Source organism: Mytilus galloprovincialis, chromosome 2, assembly GCF_965363235.1.
Source record: "Mytilus galloprovincialis chromosome 2, xbMytGall1.hap1.1, whole genome shotgun sequence".
Classification (NCBI taxonomy): Eukaryota; Metazoa; Mollusca; class Bivalvia; order Mytilida; family Mytilidae; genus Mytilus; species Mytilus galloprovincialis.
The window spans coordinates 24,367,699-24,394,227 of NC_134839.1; the positions used below are offsets into that span (position 1 = coordinate 24,367,699).

General features: G+C 33.8%; 1 protein-coding gene and 1 long non-coding RNA gene across 2 annotated transcripts in view; both read left to right on the forward strand.

Moving 5' to 3' along the window:
• Positions 1 to 26,529, forward strand: part of LOC143063191 (uncharacterized) — a 104,983-nt gene that overhangs the window by 24,915 nt on the left and 53,539 nt on the right. The gene's annotated exons all lie outside the window — the stretch shown is intronic.
• Positions 1,619 to 7,514, forward strand: LOC143063189 (uncharacterized). The gene is made up of 3 exons (XR_012974964.1): positions 1,619 to 1,776; positions 5,465 to 5,558; positions 6,901 to 7,514. It is a non-coding gene; the product is annotated as an uncharacterized LOC143063189 (long non-coding RNA).

Sequence of the window (26,529 nt, forward strand, 5' to 3'; positions counted from 1 at the left end):
GTTATCAGTAGCTGTATGATTCTTCCTCTTAATAAGTTAGTAACTCATGTAATTAAACCACTTGGACATGCAGAAATGTCACCTGTTGTTAACAAATTGATGAAGTCTTTCTAGATTAATTATTAACATCATAAACAAGGTAGTGTGAACCCCTCAGTGGTGTTAAAACTTGAAACTTTTTATCACAGTGTAAAGTAGCCCAACATATCTTGTCAAGTTGTTCATATATGCACCACGAAGCCATTTAATTAAGTACCAAGCCACTTTGACATTTTGTTTTCATAATAATTATTCAATCTTGGCGGAATTGATGATTCTTAAAGTTTTTCTTAGGGAAGTATTACAAAATTAACATAGCATGCATGGACAGGACCTTAAATACTTTTAAAGGACATGTACTTTTGCATATTTTTTTTTTTTTTTTAACAAATGCGTCTTTGTTAAAAGGATGGAGAAAAAAATAACATTTTCGCCTAAATTACCTTTCAATTGTTTTCCATGTTGTCTTGATGTGTGTCCACGGAACCCAGAGATAGATTTCAGAATCTTGTCACAGTCAAGACATTTGTAACCATCAGTAGCAGTAACATCTGCACTTAAACTCATGTCAATTTCTTTGACCTTTTTTTTTTTGGGGGGGGGGGGGGGTGCACACCTGTCGCTAGAACAAAGTCGTCGTCACTATCTACAATTGGGTCAGTGTCTGTGTATTCCCCGAACAATATATCTAAATCTAAATTGTCGTCCCATGATAAAAAATCTGTCTTGGACATCGTGAATATCACAACAACCACCAAGCATCAATTTTAATATAGATATAAATATTGAGATGAAAGTTAATTATAAAGTTTTATAATTTTTTTTAATTTTTTTTTCTCGACATTACACAGTTATTTCCTGCAAAGATAATAATTTCCCACATACTCCTAATCATGGGACCCCCTAATTAACAGACCAATTGATGCTACATGTAAACAGCGTCATTATTATTCACCTGCGAATTTGTTTACAATACAAGATTTTAATTCTGAAAGTCTTTGTCCTGGTCCTTAATACAAAGAAAAACAACAGGGTGTTCCGAGTGATTATTATCGATTGTCTAGACTACCGCTAATCTCGTTATCATATGATTAGAGGATGCTGGGTACGAGTTTACACGCGTGAAGTCAGCGAGATTTACAAGTCGCTAATCTCTTTAGTATACATGTCTCTGTCTATGCCGGGAAAAAATTGAAAACTGTATTTATAATTTTTAAATTTATTTTATAAAAAATCCGTGTAGGTCTCATGAAATGGAACCCACGCATTCCTACTTAAGATTTATAAAGGAGTAGGTTCAGTAAGACCCCTTTTCGGCCCCAAAATATAGCAGTTTTACTAAATTGTATAGTACTAGAACCGAACACCTGTTTTGGGATATATATACATATAGTTAATTTACCGTAAATAACTGCGAGAAAATGAATAATACACAAGTTGATAATTGTCTCTTCTCTGCTCATTAATTTGCATGCAATATTTTCTCTGATTTACTTGTGAGATCACCGACACTAATAATAATTACCTAAAAAAAATAGGTGCTCCGTACTGGGAAGATCATATCGAATACTATCAATTTATTGGTTCCATTCCCCCAATTAAATGAGTCTACACGTCTCCTTAGAAAAAATGCCTTGCAATGCGTCTGAACTACTAAGTACTTCCATATAATTTCGAAAACAGATAATAATCTATTTCACTGGATGAGATTGGGCTGACGGATTTTTAAATGGAAATGTATTAATTTTTATTTATAGCACAAGTTTTACAAGGCAAGATTATTCACCCTGTTCGCAGGTTGGGAACTAGTCCAAATAATTATGACTTCTTGAAAGGCTATTATATTTGAAGTAAGGCGTCAAAGAAAAAAATTATAATAGCCTTTCAAGACGTCATAATTATTTGGACTAGTTGGGAACAAACCCCCTGTATGGTGAATATACCTGTATAGAGGGATAATCCTTCTTTAGAGGGATAAAATTATCCCTCTATAGAGGGGTATTTTTGTTTGCACTGGATTTAAAGCAAATTAGGGCAAAATAGCATTTTCTAGTTATATTGGCTATAATCTCTAGCATTATATGCATCAACATATGCACTTTACTAAAAATTGGGATAACCTGTTTTCTGCTAAAGTTACAAAACTTGCAATCTATTGTATACCTATCTGAACACCTGATCAACAACAAAAGGAATAGTTGACCTTTAAATTTTATGTTAAATCTAACAATAGAAATTCTGTTCAGTGAGGCATTAAAGTGAGTAGAATTTACCTGATCATCACAGCTTTCAATCAAGGTGAACAATAGATTTCATATTTAGTCAGATAAGCATCAAACTGGGCATGTGCATATTAAATTAAGTACACCAATTGGTGCATCAACTGTTCCAGGTTACTGCCATAATAAGTAGAGAATGCCATTCTGCCCTATTTTGATTTAAATCCAGTCTAAACAAAAATTTACCCCTCTATAGAAGGATTATCCCTCTATACAGGTATAATCACCATATAGAGGGTTTGTTCCCAACCTGGTTCGCCCTACAATTACAAATCAAATGGTTGCCTCCTTACACCTACACGAGCTAAAACATATACATATGAACATTTGATATCATTTATTTTGTGTGACAACTCTTCACCAATGACCTGAGTGAAAGGTTGACATGGGCAGATCCAGAAATATCCATTTTTTTAATTTTTTGTTGTTTTTTTTTTGGGGGGGGTGGGGGGGGGGCAGAGGGGGATGCTTGCTCCAGTCATGCTTCAGTGATTCCCTATATAATCAAGAAAATATTTCACACCAAAAAGGGGGGGCGGGGCTTTCTCCTTAATAAGAAATCTCTGTTTTCAGGCATAGGCTCATATAAATTTGCCTTTTGAAGAACTGAAATGAATATGAAACGGCTAATGAGTTTTCAGATGCTTTACATTAAAATACATCATGTACATACATGTGACATACACAATTATATATAAATGTAGAATCAAATCTTGATAAATGTATGTAGTTGAAATTGTTAGCTTTAAACATTAAAAAAATGAACTCCCAAAGTTTAAACACAATTAAGAATGACCATGTACATGATGTACATGTAGTCTGTAATGTATGCCATTGCCATGAAGCTAGATCATTGTAGGTAAACTGTCATCTATTCCCTTAAATCTTTGTCCCCAGTCACCCCAAGTTTGATTTAAATTAGGGAGCTTCCATTTGATTTTTATGGGGGGGGGGGGGGAGGGGGAGGGGGGGGGGGGGCTAGGATGAAATTTGAAAAAAATAGGCAGAACAGGAGTTTTGAGAAGAAAAAAAAGGCAGGATGAGACACTAGCAAAAAAAAAAGTCAGGACGACAATTTTGGTAAAAAAAGTCAGGATAAACTAAAAAAAGAAAGGCAGGAACGAACAGAGTGAAAAATAAAAAGGCAGGACAGAGATAACAGCTAAAAAAAAATGCAGGATAAAATTTTTCATCCTAGCCCCCCCCCCCCCCATAAAGATCAAATGGTAGCTCCCTTAGTCAAGTATATATCTACTCTATTAGGTCTCTAGTTTGGATAGTGTATAACTTGCAAATTAAAATCATACTCCTTCCAAATTTCTTTCTTTAAAATATTATGGATGAAATAGCAAGTAAAGAATGAAATTAAATTGGATGAAATGTGTCAATTTTTTTGGTAAAGTAGTATGTCTGAAGTTGTCAAACTTAATGATAGACCCTTCAGGGGCGGATCCAGTCATTTTAAAAAGGGGTTTCCTAACCCAGGACAAAAAGGGGGGGGGGGGTAATTACATGTCCCCATTCAAATGCATTGATAGTCCAAAAAAGGGGAGTCTTTGACACATTCCCCATTCCCATTCTCAATTTTATCATGTAGTCGTCGTAGTCCGAAGACACTTAGTTTTCGCATAATTACTTTTAGTATAAGTTAACAGAAATCTATGAAACTCAAACACAGGGTTTGTGACCAGAGTTTTTGTCCAGAGTTTAGAAATTACATGAATTAGGGGCCAATATTAAACTTTGTTTGATTTTATAGAAAATTGAATTATTGGGGTTCTTTGATATATATATATTCCAAATCTAACTGTGTATTTAGATTCCTAGTTTTTTGGTCCTGTTTAAATTGGTCTATCTTAAGGTTCAAAGGGTCCAAAATTAAACTTATTTTGATTTTAATAATATTTAAATTCTTGGTGTTCTTTAATCATGTTAATATGCTGAATCTGAATATTTACTTAGATTTTTAGTATGGGCCCAAATTTTAAGTTGGTCCAAATTGGGGTCCAATATTTTACTTTGTTTGATTTCAAAAAAATTGAATATATATATGGGGTTCTTTGATATGCTGAATCTAACCCTTCATTTAGATTTTTGATATTTTGGCCCGTTAACAAATTGGTCCACATTGAGATCTAAAGGGTCCAAAATTGAACTTTATTTGATTTCATCAAATAATGAATTATTTGGGTTCTTTGATCATGTTGATATGCTGCATCTAACCATGTATTAAGATTTTGAATATTGGACCATTTTAGAGGTTAATTGTCAATTTAAAATTTTTAAGTACTTGGACCACATTCATTCAATGTCAGAAACCTATGCTGCATCAACTATTGAATCACAATCCAAATTTACAATTCAGAGTTGTATCCATAAAATTGAGAATGGAAATGGGGAATTTGTCAAAGAGACAACAACCCGACCAAATAAAAAAACAACAGCAGAAGGTCACCAACAGGTCTTCAATGTAGCGAGAAATTCCCGCACCCGGAAGCGTCCTTCAGCTGGCCCCTAAACAAATATATACTAGTTCAGTGATAATGAACGCCATACTAATTTCCAAAGTGTACACAAGAAACTAAAATTAAAATAAAACAAGACTTACAAAGGCCAGAGGCTCCTGACTTGGGACAGGCGCAAAATGCGGCGGGGTTAAACATGTTTGTGAGATCTCAACCTCCCCCTATACCTCTAACCAATGTAGAAAAGTTTGAATTGAATGTTGTGTCCATACTTGCTCCAACTGTTCAGGGTTTAAAGTGTACGTTTGTATCAAGCTGAGCCATGCATAGCATTCTTATTGGTTATTTATATATTAATTTGAAATTTTGATGAGTTAGACACATACAGATTATACTGTAAACAATATTTCAGAGTTTAACGTAGTCAATCAAAACAAATCATAGAAGAATAGTTGAATCATGTTTTTGTTGTCCAATGAAAAATTAGTACGAACACCAAGAAAAAGTATGGGAATGTTTGTTTTTTAAACTATTGACCAGGGTGAAAGTCTTTGAAAGTCATGACTGACCAAAAGTTTGTGAAATGAAATAGCACAAATATTCCATTCTTATTAAATATTATTGTATATAAAGAAAATACTGATGTTTAATAATAGTTTTTACCCTTTTTATGTTTTATAGGACAAGAAATATAGAAAAATAATGAAAAATATAAACAATTTCAACAGAAATGAGCGACAAAACAAGATAAACAGAATACAACAAGGCCTAAATGGTAAGACCACTTCTATATACTGTAAATTCAGAAATTATTGCTTGCATTTATTATTTTTCAGGGAATGGACAACTTATTGTGATTACAAAAAAAATCTGCATCAATTATATATACATGATATATATATATGTTTCTGTTATCAAAATATGATTTCTTATTTTTGCGATACTCACCCAGTCACATTAATCGCATTACTAAAAACCTCTGGATAATTTCTGAATTACAGTAATAAACATGATAAAAGTAATTGCCTTTGAATGATGACTCTTATAAAAATAAGAAGATGTGGTATGGTAAATGAGTGACTTATCCACCAGAGTTCAAAGAAGTGGATGCAAGAAATTAAAGGCCAATGATGGGCTGGCCTTCAATAATGAGACAACACTTCCTTTATAGGTCAGCCAATAAAGATCCCAACATGAAAAGATTTAAACAATCCAATTTAGTTCAACATGTTCAAAAACAATAACAATTAATAAAAAAATATCATGTCTGTGAGCACTCAACCTCTTACCTGACCATAATATAGGACAGTGGTTCAAATAACACAGCATATGAACATTCTATAACAACTTTTGCAAGTGGCTAAACTTTAAATATCACTGCAAGGCACTAAACAACGAATATTTAATCTTGGACACAAAGCACTGAAATAAGAGAACTCATATAAAGCATGACAAGTAAGAATATCAAATGAAAGTTTCTCAAATGTTAAAGTCATATGAAACGAGTGAGTGATGAAAAATAAAGTTTGTCCAACTTTTGAACCAATGCATGTATACATCATAAACTTAGTCCTCTGTGCACGATTTTATCATTATTTTCACAAGTATATCATATAAATCGTCATTTTTTTTTTCTCTCTGTTTGTTATGATTAACAAATAATGCTGCTCATTAAATGCCGTGTTTTGAAGCTGAGTTTTACCGATTGCCACCTTATAGTAAACAAATCACAAAAAGCATGGGTATTGAGCACGTGTTTAACATGTATAATCAGCTATTTGTTTATTTCAATGACAGATCCTTGCATATTGTGGTCACCGGATTTTTACGAGGAGGGTTACGCTCGGGTCACTATGTATATGGAAAATATGTATCGGCGAATTGCTTCCTGGAAGCAAGCAATTAAAAATAAGTAAACTTCTTCTAAATGTGGACAAATTAAAGAATGAAAACTATCCATTTAGTTATAAAAAACATAATTATTATACATATTTTTTTTTAATTTGAGGTTTCTTATGACTTTAATTAAAACATGATAAAATAAGCCTATTTATATTGCTGTTTTTTCTCCATTTATCATGTTTATAACTTCTTTTTTTTATTTTGTGTATTTATAGGTCAGATATCTTGGTTTTTATGATCATCGTCAGGTCCTGCAAGTCTATACTGAAGAGGAAACTTATTTGTTAATACTTTTCTACATAATGTGCTAATTGGATTAATTAATGTGAAATGAACTCAATTGTGTGTTTTTCTGGAAAAAGAAATAGAAAAAAATTCTACAAAATTGCTATAAACAAAATGGAGTACTATCAAAGATGCACAAGGACACAATGGTGTAAAATGTAACAACCTACATATTCACTGATGGATTATGGAGAAATTAAGAAAAAAAACAGTATCTTTGTCATGTTTGTTGTCGAAATAAACACATGCGTTATCCATTCATGTACATAATATTATGTACATGGCTCTCCATCATATCAAATATACATAGAAGATGTTTGAAGAACAAGTTGCCAAAATTTATTCAACCAATTGAAGGAAGATGTCTTGTGAATGGAATTATTTATGCACTGAACTGTTATGTAGGGGGTAGAATAATTATACACAGCAGCTGAAACAGAAGACAAGTTAATTTGACATGAAAAGTGTTTATTTTATATAATCTTTTGTATCAACATGATCAATAATTCAGTCTAGGAGAAAATATATTTATACTGTTTGTCAATGTTTGTACTGTTATGAAATTTTTATAGAGGAAAAACATTTCCTTAAGGGAAATTTGATGTTCAGAAATTTCCTTAGAGGAAATTTGAAGAACAATGATTTCCTTAGAGGAAATTTCCTCAAAGGAAAATTTGAAGCGGCAAATTTCCTCAAAAGAAAAAGAATTTCCAGTTCCTCAAAGGAAATAATTATGCAGCAAATTCCCTAAGGGAAATCTTTTTCCCTTGAGGAAAACTCTTTTTCCTCTGAGGAAATTGTTGAAAAAAGGGGCATTACTTTTTCAACAGTGGTGCTAGAGCCAAACATATTTAGGACAAATATCAGAGAACCAATACCAATCAAGTTATCAACTTCATTTTGACTTAACTCCAAAAATTAAGGTGACAACTTTTGCACTCAGCGGAATTGCAAACTTGTCCCGGATACTGTTAATATTCTTATACAAGACCTGTTTATTTTCTCTTGCTTATGACCTTAGATATATTATTAATGCTGTATGTTTATGCTTATGACCTTAAATATATTATTGCTGTATGTTAATGCTTATGAAATTAGATATATTATGGCTGCATGTTTATACTTTTGACCTTAGATACATTATTGCTGTATGTTGATTGTCACTTGCTTATGACCTTAGATATATTATTGCTGCATGTTTTTTTTAAAATGCTTATATAACTGACCTTAGATACATTATTGCTGTATGTTGATTGTCACTTGCTTATGACCTTAGATATATTATTGCTGCATGTTTATGCTTATGACCTTAGATATACTATTGCTGTATGTTGATTGTCTTTTACTTATGACCTTAGACATGTTAGATATACTATTGCTGTATGTTGATTGTCTTTTGCTTATGACCTTAGATATACAATGTATAATATTGCTGCATGTTTATGCTTATGACCTTAGATATATTATTGCTGTATGTTTATTGTCACTTGCTTATGACCTTAGATATACAATGTATAATATTGCTGCATGTTTATGCTTATGACCTTAGATATATTATTGCTGTATGTTTATTGTCACTTGCTTATGACCTTAGATATATTATTCATGTTATTTGTGCAGGTTTATTGACACTTGCTTAAGTTATTTTATTGCTGTTTGTTTAATTTTCTGTTTTTGTTTCACACATTTTACTTGATGGTGTTATCTCAGTGAAAGATGAAATAATAAAACACAAGTGCCTTATTTGTTATACCAATTGTAATGTTTTGTCTTTTTGAAAATGATATTCTCAAATGTACATAACTTAAATTAAGAAGTGTTGAAATTAAGTAAGGATATGGTATGTGATTGCCAATGAGACAACTAAAAACCAGAGATAAAGGTATTTTCAGCCAGTGACTGAACAGCCGTCAACAATGTGCAAGACCTATCAACATTTAAATGTCTGCATGAAAAAAACACAAAAACATTCAAATGGATAAACATAAGACACTGTGTGCAATGGTGTGAAAGCTATATATGCAAAACTATATACTGAAAATTCAGAAATTATTGCTAGCAATTGTAAGTGCGATTTTTCTCAATTTCATCATTTTTTTGTGTGCAAAATTGAGAATAATCCTGTTTAGTTCATAAAAAATTAATATGCAAGTGTATATTATTGTGATTATAACCCTGTCACTATTTTCACAATAATAAAAACAGCAATAATTTCTGAATTTATAGTAGTTAAATTTTTGACACATAGTGATTTACTTTCAATTAAGCATGCCTAGACAAAAATCGTAGAACACACAATTATATATTTCTACAATTAAGATTCAAAGAAATACTTGTACCCATAATAACTTAGTCCGTTTTGTGAAATTGCTTCACTCATGCAATTAAAGGATTTTTTTATGTTTTCTTTTTAGTTATATCACTTCCCATGTGAACAATTATTGTTCCCATGGGAAAACATATTGTTCCCAAGGGAAAAATTATTGTTCCCATGGGAAAAATTATTGTTCCCATGGGAAAAAATATTGTTCCCATGGGAAAAAATATTGTTCCCATGGGAAAAGTATTTTCCCATGGGAAGAAAAGGAGTTCCCTTGGGAAGAAAAGTTCCCTTGGGAAATTTAAAGTTTCCCTTGGGAAATTTAGAACTTCCCATGGGAACAAACAATTTACTTATGTTCCCATGGGAACTTTAAAGTTCCTATGGGAACTCTAAACTTCCCATGGGAAAAGTAATTTTTCCCATGGGAACTTTCAATGTTCCCATGGGAAATTCTAATATTCCCATGGGAATTATCAAATTTCCCATGGGAAATGTACTTTTAATCAGCTGCAGTGACAAGAGTGACAACAGTGACAAGTTGGGACATATGGCATTTTTTTAATTTTTCAATAATCTATCACTGGGCAAATATTTTTTTTGATATCTTGTAAACCGACAAAGTCAGATTTGCCGATACCGGAATGGCAAATTTGTCCCGCACAGTGTTATTGGTTTATCTTATTTCCATGGCGATTATTTGGCTCCGCCCCCTCAGTCATGGTCTATTGACTTTGAAATTTTTGCTAAGTTTTCATGTATTAGTTTGTAATTAGGTCAGTTTATTGGGTATACTAGTGGTAAGTTAATGATCATTGGTATGCAGTTGTATAAGCATTGGCATATCTCATTTCCATGGAGATTTGTTGGCCCTCCCCCTTCAGTCAGGGTCTATTGACTTTGAAACTTTTGCTTAGTTTTCATGTTTTAGTTTGTCATTTGGTTGGTTTATGGGAACCACTAGTGGTAGGTGAATGATATTTGGTATTAGCATTGGCATATCTCTTAATGGAGATTATTTGACCACACACCCTCAGTTATGGTTTATTGACTAAAATTTTAAACATATGTATTCATCATCAATACAAATATATCATCATACAAAATACACAATAATAATAGGATTCGGAAACAAGCTGTATATAATAACTTATATTAATCCGTTTCCTTGAAATACCAACTACAGTTAATGATTACATAAATATAGCATGCAATGCAGGGGTGTGGAAATATTTGTTGTGAACACTTGTCCCCGGGCAAGTGAAACCTAAAATTTACGGGAAAAAATTTACTTGCCCTGATGATCCCAATAAATATTGAAGTATTTCTTGTAAGATAATATATGATTCTTACTTAGCACTGTTGTGCATCACAAACAAATGAAATCTATTTGTTTATATGTGTAAAGAATTAGGAAAGTAGGAAACGGGTTAACATCAATGGGCAGAAACCTAACAGCAAACCAACCAATGAAATGACATGTAAAGGACAATTTTGCAGCAGTTTTTGAATAAAAATTGTAGCCAGTAGGTACATATACTAAATTTGAGGACAGTGATTGAAGAAATGTAAACTAAATAATAGATAAACTATTGATTTTGTGGTGTATCTCTAACTGACATACTTGTTTTTTTCTTGATTATTTATTATTGTCTTGATGGGCAATTAAAGCGTCCCTTCTATTTTCCACTTTGACAACAAATAATGTTGACCTTTCATCTATTAATAAGACAAAAACTTAATTTGTTTTCCGAATTTCCATAAATAGCCAGGGGCAATCTGATATCCACTTTGTCTGAAATTCTCGCTTCGGTTTTTTTTTTAAATACTCTGTGTCCTCCATTTGCATTTAAGGTTTTCTTCTCGACTAATGACTCTTTCTGTCTTGCTTGCCCACCTTTTTATTAAGTATTTATCAATCTGAATCTCGATACAAAATTTAAAGAAATGACACTTCCGGTAAATGATGGATAAAACCTAATCGACGATCCCGGGTCAATAAACAAAGCCAATGCAATGTTACGCGACTCGGGTTCGCATACTTATTTTTATTTATTTTGGTAATGGATCTATTTGGTAATGGATCTATTTCCGGTATCATGTAATATTTATCGTCATGAACATTGATGTTTTTACTGCTGAACATTGGTTTATTTTACATAAATTAAACATCTTTATATGTTTTAAAATCAATTTTATGTTTTTGTTGGATTTGAACTTTGTCTTGTATATTTTTATGCAGTTAATCTGCATTATGCGAGCACCCTGGATTTGTGGTCTACCCAATAAATGCTGAAATACTTGCCATTGTTATTATCTAGCTGGCTACTATGTTATATATAACTAATTGAACACTTTTTTAATACTTTTAATTCTGGATTACAAAAAATATGACTAGAAAAACCTTAAATGATCGTCGAATCACCCAAAACTTTTGAAGTTGCACATAGGAGTTAGAGCTCATTAGGAATTCTTATGTAGTTTATTATCGCCTGTGCTTTTGGCTAAGATGTCAAAAAACAATTGTACGAAATATTTAATCGCCGAAAATCTTTTAAGACAAGTAATTTAGATTTCCCAAATGGCAAAAGTCGTAGGAATATTGTTTGTCATCAATACGTAGTACAACTACGTCAGTAGTCTATTATATAATAAGTTCAAATGTTCATGCTGTTGACGGCAATTTCAAATTAGAAGACGAAATGTGTATCTTTAAATTTGGAGGCAGGGGTTCAAATTAGCGGTGGTCCGAGGTCCGCGACCTTCCACTGTCGACTTGGTTACTAGCCACGCCCGACGGGCCTTCCACTCTGAGACAACTATATCACAGTTATAGTAGTCTCAGTTCCACCTGAAAGAAAATTAAAAATAGCTTTGCAAACCTTTTCGCCAAAGTCTCCAAATAAACGATCTCAAAACTTATTTTAATCATTATTATTCATGACAGCGATGTCAATTTTGTTCAATCGCTAGCTATATACAGAAAATCGCCGACAAAAAATGTGTTAATACGAGTAAAATCGTATCTGACTGACAAAAACAACATTGGAACACAATGACATTGGCTGTCGTGAAAAGAGAATTACAATTTCGGATCCGATTCCGGAAGCGGATAATGGTAATTCCGGGTTTTTGGCGAATCCAGGCAGGTGACAAAATACATCTATTCATTGTAAATGAATATAAATACTAGAATTGAAAACCAAAAGATATATGTAAAAGAAAGAAAAAGCAGAAAATATTTTAAACAGAAACTCAAAATTACTTTTGACAAATTTTAATGTCAAAATCCAATACAATGTGACAGCTGGGAACAGTATATCTAACAATATATATGTTCCTGGTCACAGTATAAATTTTCTTTATCAGTGATAAATGTTGATAATGCATGTAAGATGCTTTTAAACTGTAAACATATATCTGCAATTTTGAGGGGGTATTTTTTTTTCTCAATTTTGAAGGGTCAGTTAAAGAAGCTGGAAGATTCTTACTTTATTTTCACAAATAACTACCTGAATGTAGGCAAATCATATGATATATAGGTGGCGTCCTTTGGGCCACTCTACCCCTTCCTGTTTGATAACTTTGAAACGGATGAGATTCCCACCCCTAATCAATATATATTCATGTATGGGACAATATAACAAATCAAATGAAATATAGGGGAAGTCCATGGGGTCATCCTATCCCTTCCTGTTTGAGAACTTGAAAACCCTCGAGATCCCCACCCCTAAACCATATATATTCATGTATGGAACAATATAACAAATCAAATGAAATATAGGGGAAGTCCCCCCTGGGGTCACCCTACCCCTTCCTGTTTGAGAACTTGAAAACCCCTCGAGATTCCCCCCCCCCCCCCTAAACCATATATGTTCAGTCAGACCTCACCTTTGATCCTTGTAGTAGTGAACATTTGTCTGATTTGTGTTGCATAACTATTGTACTATAGAACACATACTCAGTTTTCTTTACAGGGAAACCAGTCCATTCATACTATAACATGTTCGTTCTAAGTCAACACATACTACTAACAGTCAACTAAAACCAACGTTAACTATCTACTAGAACAACTACAATCATTGCGAACTTGTACCACTGCAGACTCACCATAAAAAAATATACATTTATATATTCATTGCTATTGAAACCTTGATAACATATAAATTATTTGCCTTAATAATTAATTCATTAGATAAACATAAATGTACAATATATGAATGTTTAATGCCACATCAGAGGCGGATTTAGAGGGTTTTTCAGTGGGCCCACTCCCCCCCCTTTCCATTTTTGAGAAAAAAATTTGGTTGATTATATAGGGAATCACTGAAGCATGACTGGAGCAGGTCCCCTGTTAGGCAGGCAGTGGGCCCCCACTTATGAAAATTTCTGGATCCGCCACTGCACATAATTACGTTTGCCTGGTTTTTGGTTAACTGCCTTCAGCGCTTACAGCGCTTTGATTTTACTTGTCCACGGGCAACCAAGACAAAAATAATTACTTGTCCGGTTGTTCAAATGTACGAGTCAGGCATAGCATTTCCACACCCCTGCAATGTTACATTGATATGGAACAAGAATAAGTAACTAAAAAAAGGAAAAAGAAAGGGGAAAAAAAATATAATTTTAAAATAATGAAAATACAACAAAAGAAGAAAAAATAGAGAAAATTAGATGAAAAAAAGTAATAAAAAAATATACTGAAATACTACACACATGTTTAGATGGTTTAGTTTAAAACGTCAAAGCTGTGATTAAATACATATTTGAAATAATGCACGTCTATAACCTATTTGAAATAATATACATCTACAGTTGCAAACTTTCCTGAGGTGCTATCCGGCACTTTGATTTTCTTTCTGTTTTTGGGAAGGGGGAGGAGGAGCACAGACATGAACACAAGTGATTTGTAGAGTAATGACGAAATATCAAACGTTATTTAAGAATAAAGCAAGTTAAAAATCACTGTAAAAGATGACAATATCAAAGAAAATTAAGCGCCATATTATATAGTACATTATCATGATTATACTCATATCTTTAGTTAATGCTTTGTACAGGCTTACTTTATTTAGGCACAACAACAAAAAATCATATTTTGTAGTATTTCTTCAAAATGTCAATTATAGGGAACTGAACAACCAGCAATTAAAAATAGGCCAATAGACATCAGAGCAATTCCGGGAATATCAAACACTATGCCTAGTTATTTTTGTCCTATTGATGACCGTACTGCCTATAGCAACAACAAGAGTTCAACACTATTTTTGGCTCTACAAGTTTCCAACAAGAGAAATATTAAACACACACACACATGTATTTATGTAGAGTAACATGTCTTTCAGAGTGCTGTCATGGAATAGAAGTTCCTTCATAACATAAGTTCCAAAAGGAAAAAATATTCTGGAATACTATTTCCACAAGAATAAATATTACAGTACATGTTCCTAACGGAATAAATGGTATAGAATATTTGTTTCAACAGGAATAGATATTATGACAATGTTTATAACAAAGTTTCCATTGGAACTTCTGTTAGGCGGAACAAATATATGTTGACAGTGCTAAACTGTAACAATCACATTAAAGTCTGTCTTGTTCAAGAGTATTCAACTCAAATAGAAAATGTTTTTGTGCTGATATTCATGTAGTATTTGACACTGAAAGTTTGGCAAAAATAAATAAAACAAGAGTGCAAACGCTGAAATGTCTTGCCTTCTTTACTTATTGATATTACATGTATTATGTTGAAAGCAAGGATCCAGAATTTTTTCACCCAATTTCTGTCATTTTGAGATAACTAAAAATTTGGTGCGCTTTTTCTAACACAGATTGTCAAAACCACATTACTGAGTATGCTCATACAATCATACTCGTATCATCATAGGATTTACTATAATTCAAATCCTTGGAAGCATCAACAAACTGCATCACATTTACTTCATTAATTTCTCTAGCATTTTCCTAAAAATTGTTCAAGAGCAATTAAGGGAAGGCAACAGTTTTTAAAGAAATTATTTTAATGACTGAAAACGATAAATTTCTCAGACATCGCTAATTAACGTTTCTTTCGATTTTGAAGACAAAATTAAAATCGGATGTTTTGAGACAATAATAAAACGAGCAATTCCGGACTCATTTCCGACATTAGTTTTGTTTGTCAAATTCACAGGAAATCATCGGCTTTTCATTTTTTTTTTACCTTAGGTAGTGTTTGAATATTAATGATAATAACTGCACTTGTTTAATTTGGCATGAAATAATTTAATTTACGATTTATTGTCTAATCTGTAGAAAAGAATTTCAAGCATGCATATAACATAGTGTGTTAGTAGTGACAAAATATTTTTTTCTATGTAAATTATATCAAATTTTAATTTAATTTTAAATCAGAATTGACAATTGTCTTAGCTGAAAAGTAATTAAATAATGTAATCAGTTGTTATGGAATTTTAAGTTCTTTATAATATGAGTTCTGAGCTTGTGATCAATAGCCAGGTGATCATTAGCCAATATTTCCCAGAGACATTACTGTAATATATTTATAAGGAGGGCCCTCAGGAATATAACACTGTACTGGAGTGGCAGTTTTATTACAGGAAAGGGATAACAAAACAAAAACCACTATACCATGAAAATGAGATCAAGGTCAGTTGGCACCTTCCAGCTAGACATGTAGACCTCACCTTACAATCATTCCATACAGAAACATAGCAGACCTATTGTATATATTATAAGAAAAACTGACCAAAACACAAAAACTAAACTATAACCACTGAACCATGAAAAAGAGGTCAAGGTCAAATGACACCTGCCACTATCCCTACGTCAAGCTTTCTGCGACAAAAGTCCCAGGCTTGATAAAAAAAAAAGAAAGACAAAATAAGAAAATAAAATAATAATTTTTTAATACAAAGGTAGCTGATTTACTCTTGATCCCTTGGTTCTCTAAAAAAAATAGAGAGCCAACAAGATATAGCAGAGTGCTGAAAATGGGACACATTATCAATCAGTTATTTTCAAATTACATATCATTAATCAGTATTGGCAAAAAAGTATATATACCATACTGAAACATAAATGTGATAAACTTGTAACAGGTTATATTATTTGAACTTGGAATTATTTTTAATTATGGAATTTGCATATTAAGTTCTTGTGCTTGAATTTTTAGATAAATTCCATGTTTATTTGGTATTATAATGTTTTGAGTGGTTAAAACACTTTCCATATAATAAATTTTGTATCTTGTATAATCAAATTTGTGAGTTTGTCATGTGCCGGTAAAAGTATTGGATATTTTGCCATATCGTTAATTGGTGCATTGTGTATTCTTCCTGCACAACGAACTAATTTGTCCTCGTCCAAAAATAATTTAAGTTGTTTGAACGGGGTCGTCCCGATAGTCCGACACGCATTAGTCCGACACTCATTGGTCCGACACTCATTAGTCCGACACTCAATAGTCCGATCATTTTCCACTACCTTGAAAAACAAGTGTGGACACACTGAAATGTCTTGCCTGTATAACGTTAAATTTAAATGATCAATGTCAGGGGCGGATCCAGCCATTTAAAAAAGGGGGGTGTCTGTGTTCCCAACCCAAGGTACATGTCCCGATACAAATGCATTGATCGGCCAAAAAAGGGGGTCCAACCCACGACCCCCCCCCCCCCAACACACACACACACATGAGGTCGAGGTGAGATATACCCTGTCAGGCAAACGTGTATATATAAAAAGGAGATTTGGTGTACTTGCCAATGAGACAACTCTAAACAAGAGACCAAATGACACAGAAATTAACAACTATAGGTCACCGTACGGCCTTCAACAATGAGCAAATTAAAGCCCATTAAGCATAGTCAGCTATAAAAGGCCCCGAAATAACAAATGTAAAAAAATTCAAACGAGAAAACTAACGGCCAAATTAATGTACAAATAAATGAAAGACAAAGGCCAGATATACAATCATTCCATACTCCAAATAAAGTTAACATATTACTTATAATAAAAGTGAAATTAACATTGCAAAAATCTGAACTATCCCAGTCTCTCTTTCTGTTACAGAAGTCGCAAGCGAGACACTAAATACAAAAAGATGTGATGTAATTTCCAATGAAACAACTCTTCACAGGAGACCAAATAACACAGTAATTAACAACTATAGGCCACCTTACGGCCTTAACTAACTTTAACCTTGCAATGTACTTTTTAAAAATTATGCCAATTCTATGTTAAGTGAACAATAAGACTGAGATAAAACCCAAGTTATCATACAATTAATAAAAACCCCATCAAAGGAACATGTGTACTAAGTTTCAAGTTGATACGAGTACTGCTTCATAATAAACCACATTGACTAAAAATCTGTTCGCACGAACAGACGGACTAACTTACGGACAAACGAACATCTGGACAATCGGTCGTACGAATGAACGGGCAGACGAACGAACTAGACAATATAATGCCCATGTACTATCGTAAAAAAGGAGGGTGGGTGTAATAGATGAAAGCCACAGTAAACTCAGATTTGAAATAAATGTAGATGCGTAATGACTGGTCTTAAGGTCAATTAAGAATGTCACGTTCTGCTGGACTTTTTAGAATTACGAATACAAACTTGTAGGATATGTTTTATTTCAACTTTTATTACACCACCGACAAACGGCTAAACGTCTCAGTCATTTCAGTTAAATTGGGCAACAGTTACACCATGGCGTCCCAGTACTGATTAAGTGTTCTCTGTGCATTTCTGTAGAAATTCGTTAAACGATCTATCCTTTCTTGAAGAAGGCGGTACTTCCTCTTTCGAACGGGTGGTCGATCGCCTCGTCTAACGGCTGCAACGGACAAGGCTCCCCTTCTCTCTTCTGTTTTTAACCTCAAAAAGTACCACAAGTTTGGATGACGTCTGCCAACTACTGCGTTCCATCTCTTGTTGAAAGCTGAAAAATATTTATAATGAATTTTCAAAGGAAAAACAGAAAGTTTTTTTGTGACCCAATTCTGATTTAGTAGTTAGCAAGGATTAAATAACACATTTCATTTTTATATTCAGTGAAATACAAAAGTAAAACTCTTACAATCATGAGATACTGAATTTAAGCATTTTTGCTTTCTGAATTTCGGGTATGATTGTTACACGGAAGCTTTTATGAAAAACAATGGCTGATCATAAGCGACAGAATCGCTTTCCATTTTTGGGACACGATTGCTTTTAAGCAATCTGTAGACTTTTACCGTTGACTCAGGGCTCATTCCCTCACGTCAACCGTTTTATTCTAAACATTCAGCAACATCTCAGATTCTTATGATTGTCTTGCTTTAAAAGGTAAAAACAAGCAAAAGGATTGAACATAAACAACTTTCCTGTAATGTTCTTCTCATAATCTTCATGTTTGATTTTTCCCTTGACTTATATGCGTGTTTTTAACAACACGGAAAATCAGAATTAAGCAGATTTATATTTAGTGTTTTTATAAATTTAGAAACACGTCAGAAGGAATTCCCCAGTTTTGATAAATGCGAGAGTTCTTTGAATTCCGATAATTCTATTTCTGTCATATAAGAACTGAAGTGGAGTTTTCTATATTTTACCGTTATGAAACTGATACTGTACTCTCATAAAGAAATTGAGACTCATTCATCATATCATAAATTAAATAAACGTTCTTGTTCCAAATCGCAAGTCGCGGGTTTGTTTATGTATTAATGCGCATGCGTATAGTTTTCTTGATTTCAAGGGGTATCAGATTGAGTGGTTGTTCTGGATTCCCCGCTTATTAATTAATTTGAAACTCATTTGATTCTTTCTATGTCTGCCTGCTATTGAGGGTTTAATATTGTTGTTGCATAATTTAAAATCATATGCATCATTTAAATTAAAATCAATGAAATTTTACCTACAACACCCCTTTAGCCGAAATGGAGTCTTGCATATTATCGTTTCGAGTTGTCTCCCTTTCAGAAGTATTTCCCGTCAAAATCGTCAAGAAAAAATTAACTCGTTAGATGTCGATAAACGTCGTATTATATTAAGAACGATCTCAATTTAAACAGAGGAGTGTTAACGGAAGGATTCATGCCCACTGACTCAAAGGAAATTAATAATTAAAGAGTTAGAAATGGGGTTCCTCCTAGAATTAACGGTAATAAGATACCGAGCACAGTCGCCTGAAGATTTAATAATTATAGCGAAAAAATGGGGGAAATAAAATATTTTTAGTAAATCTTCAGGCGACTGTGGTCCGAGATTATTGGGTACAAGTCAAATCGGCACCCATACAAAAAGTCAAATCGGCACCTGGTTAAATCGGCATCTATTTAAAAGTCAATTCGGCATCCAATAATATTTGATATAATATATGGGACTGGGAAATGGGGTTCCTCCTAGAATTAACGGTGATAAGATACGAAGTGAATAGTCCCGAGATTACTGGGTACAAGTCAAATCGGCACCTGGTTAAATCGGCATCTAGTCAAATCGGCACCTATCTAAAATTCAATTCGGCATCCAATAATACTTTATATAATATATGGGACTGGGACTATTTAAGTTTGTAATTTAAGTATACTAGCATAAAAGTCCCCCACGGTCCCAGCTTGTCTGGCAAATCAGCCGTCGGACATCAGAGTAATCTCGAACTATAAAGTGGAATACCTTCTCTCTCTCTCAGTGACTGCTGTGGAAAGTAAACTTGGAATTGATAGCACACAAATAAAACACAATAAGTACATTGCTCGTACACTTGTATCCGGGATTAGCTATTTTTAAAGTTGATCGAGTGACTATTCAGATTTATATTACCTTTGCATGTGCAGTTGAATTAGTTTTGAAAATAATACTATCCAGCTGTACCTTGCGGTCATAAAACTTTCGAGTCAGTTTTTTTGTACTCATACTCGAAAATCAACCAATGAAATTGCTTGATTTCTTGTTTCGAGCATGATTTTTGTGCTCCAAGCACAGAGCAAAGTTTTATGCCTTCAAGGTAAAGTAAAGCGTCAAAGAAAAAAAAAAATATAATAGCCTTTCAAGACGTCATAATTATTTGGACTATCAAGGCCAGGGCTGCCAAAAATGCGTGAGACTCACGCATGTTCATGCTTTTTTGCAGCAGTATCCTTGGATCAATTTTTTCCTCTTTGATCTTTTCTATTTTGGCCAAATCTCACAAATATGCTTAATGAAAAGTTGGCAGAACTGCTATACATGTGTCAATGAAAACTATATGGCAATCGTATCACTCAGAGCATTCTGCTCTTTGATTTTTATTGGGGCCATTAATACTGATAAATCAAATTATTAATACTACATAGATTGGGGATACATACTGTAACGGAGTGTCATTAAAGCATATGCTTTTATGATTTAATTTGTCATACATGTATATACTTACATTCGACATGATTGTTTGTCCTATTGTCCATATTTCTTTGGTAGACATTCCAAATAACTGGGCTAAACTGTCCATTTAGGTAATTTCGTTGGAAATAAGTTAATAGCTCCCTTAGACCTGGACAATTGTGACATAGTCGTTGAGTTGTTGCATCTTGACGAAACAACTGGAAATTTTGTCGAACCACCGCCAATGGAAGATACGCTATGGCCATCATTTTTCTCACGAATCTCCTCAGTGCAAGACGTCTGTTAAAGGCATTTCGAAGTCCCTCTTTCTGAAGTCGCCTCCAGATTCTTCTGCAGAAATGAAAGAAACAACCACACATCCTAGCTTGGGGAAATTCTGTTTCCGCTGCAGTTATCATTCCGGTCTCGAAATCTGAAACAATGTTTTGTGGCGATAAATCATTGTTAGTTAACCTTCTGTAACGCCGTTTAATGTGTCTCATAATCTGTCGATAGCTGCCAATATGCTTATCTGTCATTAAAGCATAAACAAATGGAATTACCCTGTCACGATAGAACCCGTGTATTGTCAAAAATTGCATATATGGACGCGGGACAGTTTTTAAAAGTAGCATATATATATATTTCATTACAATCTCCCAAACACATAAGTGCCTCCCTAGTGCAGAAAACAGCAATTCCCCATCCATTATCTAGTTTACTTAGGAATTGATCACCATCTTTGGTAAGACACCAGCGCCCGTTGATAGCCACATCATTTATTGTGGCTGGGATTGGGGGAATGTGTTTCCTTCTTGTCCTGTCAAGTGATGATCTTAGGCAATCGTATGTTGGGATACTATCCCGTTCATTCCGTGGGACTTGCTGAACAACATTGTCATAAGCCTGTCTTCCGGAGACCTCTGGATTTGCAGATAAATGATTTACCATTCTTTGTCTTATTGATGCAGAGTCAATTGTTTCCTGGTCTTCTTGGTGATCATGCTTGCATATATGGACGCGGGACAGACTTAAAAGTAGCATCTATATATATGTCATTACAATCTCCCAAACACATAAGTACCTCCCTAGTGCAGAAAACAGCAACTCCCCATCCATTATCTAGTTTACTTAGGAATTGATCACCATCTTTGGTAAGACACCAGCGCCCGTTGATAGCCACATCATTTATTGTGGCTGGGACTGGGGGAATGTGTTTCCTTCTTGTCCTGTCAAGTGATGATCTTAGGCAATCGTATGTTGGGATACTATCCCGTTCATTCCGTGGGACTTGCTGAACAACATTGTCATAAGCCTGTCTTCCGGAGACCTCTGGATTTGCAGATACATGATTTACCATTCTTTGTCTTATTGATGCAGAGTCAATTGTTTCCTGGTCTTCTTGGTGATCATGCTCGGAAACATAAAAAAAAGTCAGTCGCAAGTTATGTAGTCTGTATAAGTACTTATCTTCAAAAACCTAAAAAATAATTAAAAAAGATATGCGCGCAGAAATCTTCTTTTAGGCTCTAGAGTAATTTCTATATCTCTAAAGTAAAAACCGGTCAGGATGTAATACAATTTACCAAATAGAACGATTGTCATGATGAAAAGTGACCGATAAGACATGCTCGTATCAAATGTAAAATTGATATGCTTGAAGTACAGTACAAGATGTATAAGATAATAATCGGAACCCCCCCCCCCCCAAAAAAAAAGGATTCATTTTTACATAAAGACCAAAATTTTCATTTTACTTCTTTGGTTCCAAGAGGCAACTATGTTTTATTTATAAAAGTATGTTGAGGAATAAAATACATGAAATGAACTCAACTTACATATAAAACGTCGATATTGTTTGGTGCATTTTGTATGTTAAAAACTGCAGTTCGTAAAGGGGCTCTGCATGTGTTCCTCCAACACCGCCAGTGAATTGCGTTTAATCTAATTCTGTTTTTCTGGTACCTGTATCCTTCATGTATTAAGATTTTTCCACCTCGACTACCTTGTACAACATAATCCATGCTTCTTCAAACGTCTTAGTTCAAATGCCACATGGTTTGAGAACGCTGCACTTTTTCCAGACTGACCAATAATAATTTACTTTTCATGATGACATCAGCATCAGCTATCCGAATATTTGATTGGCTTATTTCAGCTTCATTTGCATATTGCCCCTCTTTCAAACTCCCCGGTTATGTTGTCAATTAACCGAATTTTATATCTACTAAAACTGCACTCACACAAATTAAATATCATATTTAGTAGTATGTATGCGTTATAGTCACCAAAATATACACCGTTGCGCTAATACGTTGTTTTAGACGTTTTGCACGACGTCGAGTTTATCTGTGCCATTTAAAAAAAAAACGGAGTAAAATCAGTTAAGCTTTAAATTAACAGATCAGAAAACATGGGTTGAAGGCGTGTGCATATTAATATAAAACTCAAAACGATGTCAATTTTGCTACAATGACATTTTACTGATTCTTAGTTCTTCATTTACTATATATTTCTATATAAATTCCAGTTTTTTAATATCCTATTTTTCAAAGATTCATTAGTTAAATGATTAAATAGGGACGCATTAAATGACCCGCAAAAAAAACGTGTTTAAAGAACGGTGCAAGTTCGTCCAAAAACGGAACAACATGCGTAAGTCTATAAGAATGTGTAATGCTCTTCTTACGTCCATCAACAATTCTATCTACAACTTGAGAAAATAATGTAAGAAATTATCACACCGTATGAAAATCGTGATATTGTCCATGTCTTGATTGTGTGTGCATAAGACTTGCTATCTTTGAGTTATAACGCGGTATTTTAGTTTTTTTATTTCGATCCAACATATATGATTATATATTTACAGTACATGTAGGTTTTCATTTCATACAAATTCTGATTTTTTTATTGGTGAAATGTATAAGAATATAAGCTAAGTAGTTTGTAGAGGCAATGTTCAATTAAAAACAAAAATCCCGATGTTCTATATTCACAGTTGTCACTCGAAAAACGAAAGTTGGAAATCATCAGTGTCGGACTAACGATGAGTGTACGTTTGTATGAAAGGGTTTATCTCAACTTGACCTCATGTACACTCAGTGGCGGGTCCAGGGGGTGGGGTTGGGGTTGTGGTTGGAACCCCCTTTTATGGCAGATCAATGCATTTGTATCGGGATTTGTATTTGGACCACCCACTTTTTATCCTGGGTTGGGAACACCACACCCCCTTTTGTAAATGGCTGGATCCGCCCCTGACATTGATTATTTAAATTTGAATTTAACGTTTTACAGGCAAGACATTTCAGTGTGTCCACTCTTGTTTTTCAAGGTAGTGTATAATGATATTGAAGACAAACTTGAAACTCTGTACACATGTGTATTAAAATCGATGTGATCTTTCTGAATTGTATGCAAAATTATAGGTTTCTGACCTTATTTTATGTTCATTGAACAAGGAAAATGATCGAGTGTCGGACAAATGAGTGTCGGACTATTGAGTGTCGGACCATTGAGTGTCGGACTATTGAGTGTCGGACTAATGAGTGTCGGACTATTGAGTGTCGGACCATTGAGTGTCGGACTTATGAGTGTCGGACAAATGAGTGTCGGACTATCGACGTTATCCCGTTTGAACAGAGATTTTTTTTACTTTCCATTTCTTTCTAAATCGTCGGCAATATCCACTTTCTAAATCGTCGTCAATATCCAAGTATCTGTTTTGTTGAATATCTTTTATCCACATTAATGCTGATCTGTCTATTTCATTCACGGTCAATGGACTAGTGGTCCCTTGTCCTGTCCTACAATTTTCAATAAATCTGATGACGTAGGCAGTAACATGTAGCAACTTATTGTAAGTGTCAAACCTTGAAATGTCTACTATTCCAGAAATATGGCCAATGTTAATAGAATTCCTCTCTGTGTTATCCTCGGTAGTTTGTGTATTTTCTGTGTCTTCTAAATTTGTAAGAATTATTGTTTCATTGCCATTCCACTTAGGACACAAGTTATCTTCGTTAATCCACGTTATTCCTTTAAAGCAGAGGTTGCTGTCTGCAAATTAATCAAATTCTACTCCACGCGATGAAAAGTGAACTGGATTTGAGTTCGTTGGGCAATATTTCCATTGGTATTTCTTCGTAAATTTCTTGATCTCTTGTACTCTGTTTCTTGTGAAGACGTTAAGTGGTTTTGTTCTGTATTGCGGAATCAAAAGAATCCCAAAAGGATTGCCATTCAAGTACGTTTCCATTAAATGTAGGTAAGTTAAAATTCGGTAGTTTGTGAAAGTGGCTGCTATTAACGCTTGAATTTGAACGTAAAAACGTGAAATTGAGGCCAGTATTTTGTGAGTCATCTCTTAAGTTATATGCGGGGCCAACATTTTGAATGGGTGGCAGTGTCTCATTGTTTGGCAAAAAACATCTAGCGGCTGCATTTAAATCAGATGTTTGAACGTGAATAAATTTACGAATTTTGCTTATTTTCGTCTCTAAGTTAAATCTATACTCAACTGTGTCAAGTATCTCTTGCTCTACATCCTCTTCCTGTACACTTTCTAAAATGTTCTTATCCAAATCCTTCAGAAGATCTTCTTTTCACTTCATCGTATCAAAAATTGTTTCCAACTCGTCCTCTTCCGGTTTTTCTTCTGATTCACTCCTCTCGTCAAATCTTGTTAAAATCCTAAAAACTGCGCTTCTGTGTCCCGCTCGGATAGATTTAAGCTTTGTAGTCATCTTCTTCTAGTCACGGTACCAATATCGTAAAGTGGTTTTACTAAAACTACATATGTAATAAGAAAGACTTCTAAACTGTATGAATTTGTATTGATGACTAAGGTACAAGATAACTTCATAAGTAAACGACGTTGGAAATACAATAATGCCGCGTTACGTAAACGTTCTCTTCTGTGCGTGATTTCCAACACATGGATTTTCGGGCCCTATTATCAATTTTGTCCACATTGAGGTCAAAAGTGTCCAAAATTAAACTTTGTTTGATTTCATCAAAAATTGAATTCTTGGGATTTTTTAATATGCTGAATCAATCCATGTATTTAGATTTTGGATAATTGGACCATAATAGGTACATTTGATTTTTTTAAGTTCATTAGACCACATTCATTCTGTGTGTCAGAAACCTATGCTGTGTCAAATATTTAATCACAATCCAAATTTAGAATGTTGTGATCATACTGGCCCCAATTGTTCGACCTCTGCTGTCGTATCAAGCTGCGACCTCATTTTATTGGTTATTATCTTGAATATTATAGATAGAGATAAACTGTAAACAGCAATAATGTTCAGCAAAGTAAGATCTACTAATAAGTCAATAAGATCAAAATAGCCAGTCAACTCCTTAAGAAGTAATTGCCCTTTATAGTCGATTTTTAACAATTTTTCATAAATTTTTGTAATCTTTTACAAAAATCTTTTTCTCTGAAACTACTGAGACAAAATTAACCAAACTTAGCTGAGATCATTACTAGGGTATCTAGTTTTAAAAATGTGTTTCATGACCCGTGTGCCAACCAACATGGCTGACATGGCTAAACATAGAACATATTAGGGGTAAAATGCAGTTTTTGGCTTATATCTCTGAAACTAAATCATTTAAAAGAGCAAATCTGACAAGTGGCAAAATTTTCATCAGTTTAAGGTTTATCTGCCCTGAAATTTTCAGACGAGTCCTACAACCAGTTGTTGGGTTGCAGCCCCTGAGCTAGTAATTTTACAGTTTTTTGCTATTATCTTAGATATCATTATAGTATCTAATAATTTATTATATCTAATACTATTTATTATGATTTTAGCCTTAATTTTCATGAATTTAAAAGCATCAGTAGATACAGGTGAGCGACAGAGAATCTTTGGAGCCTCTAGT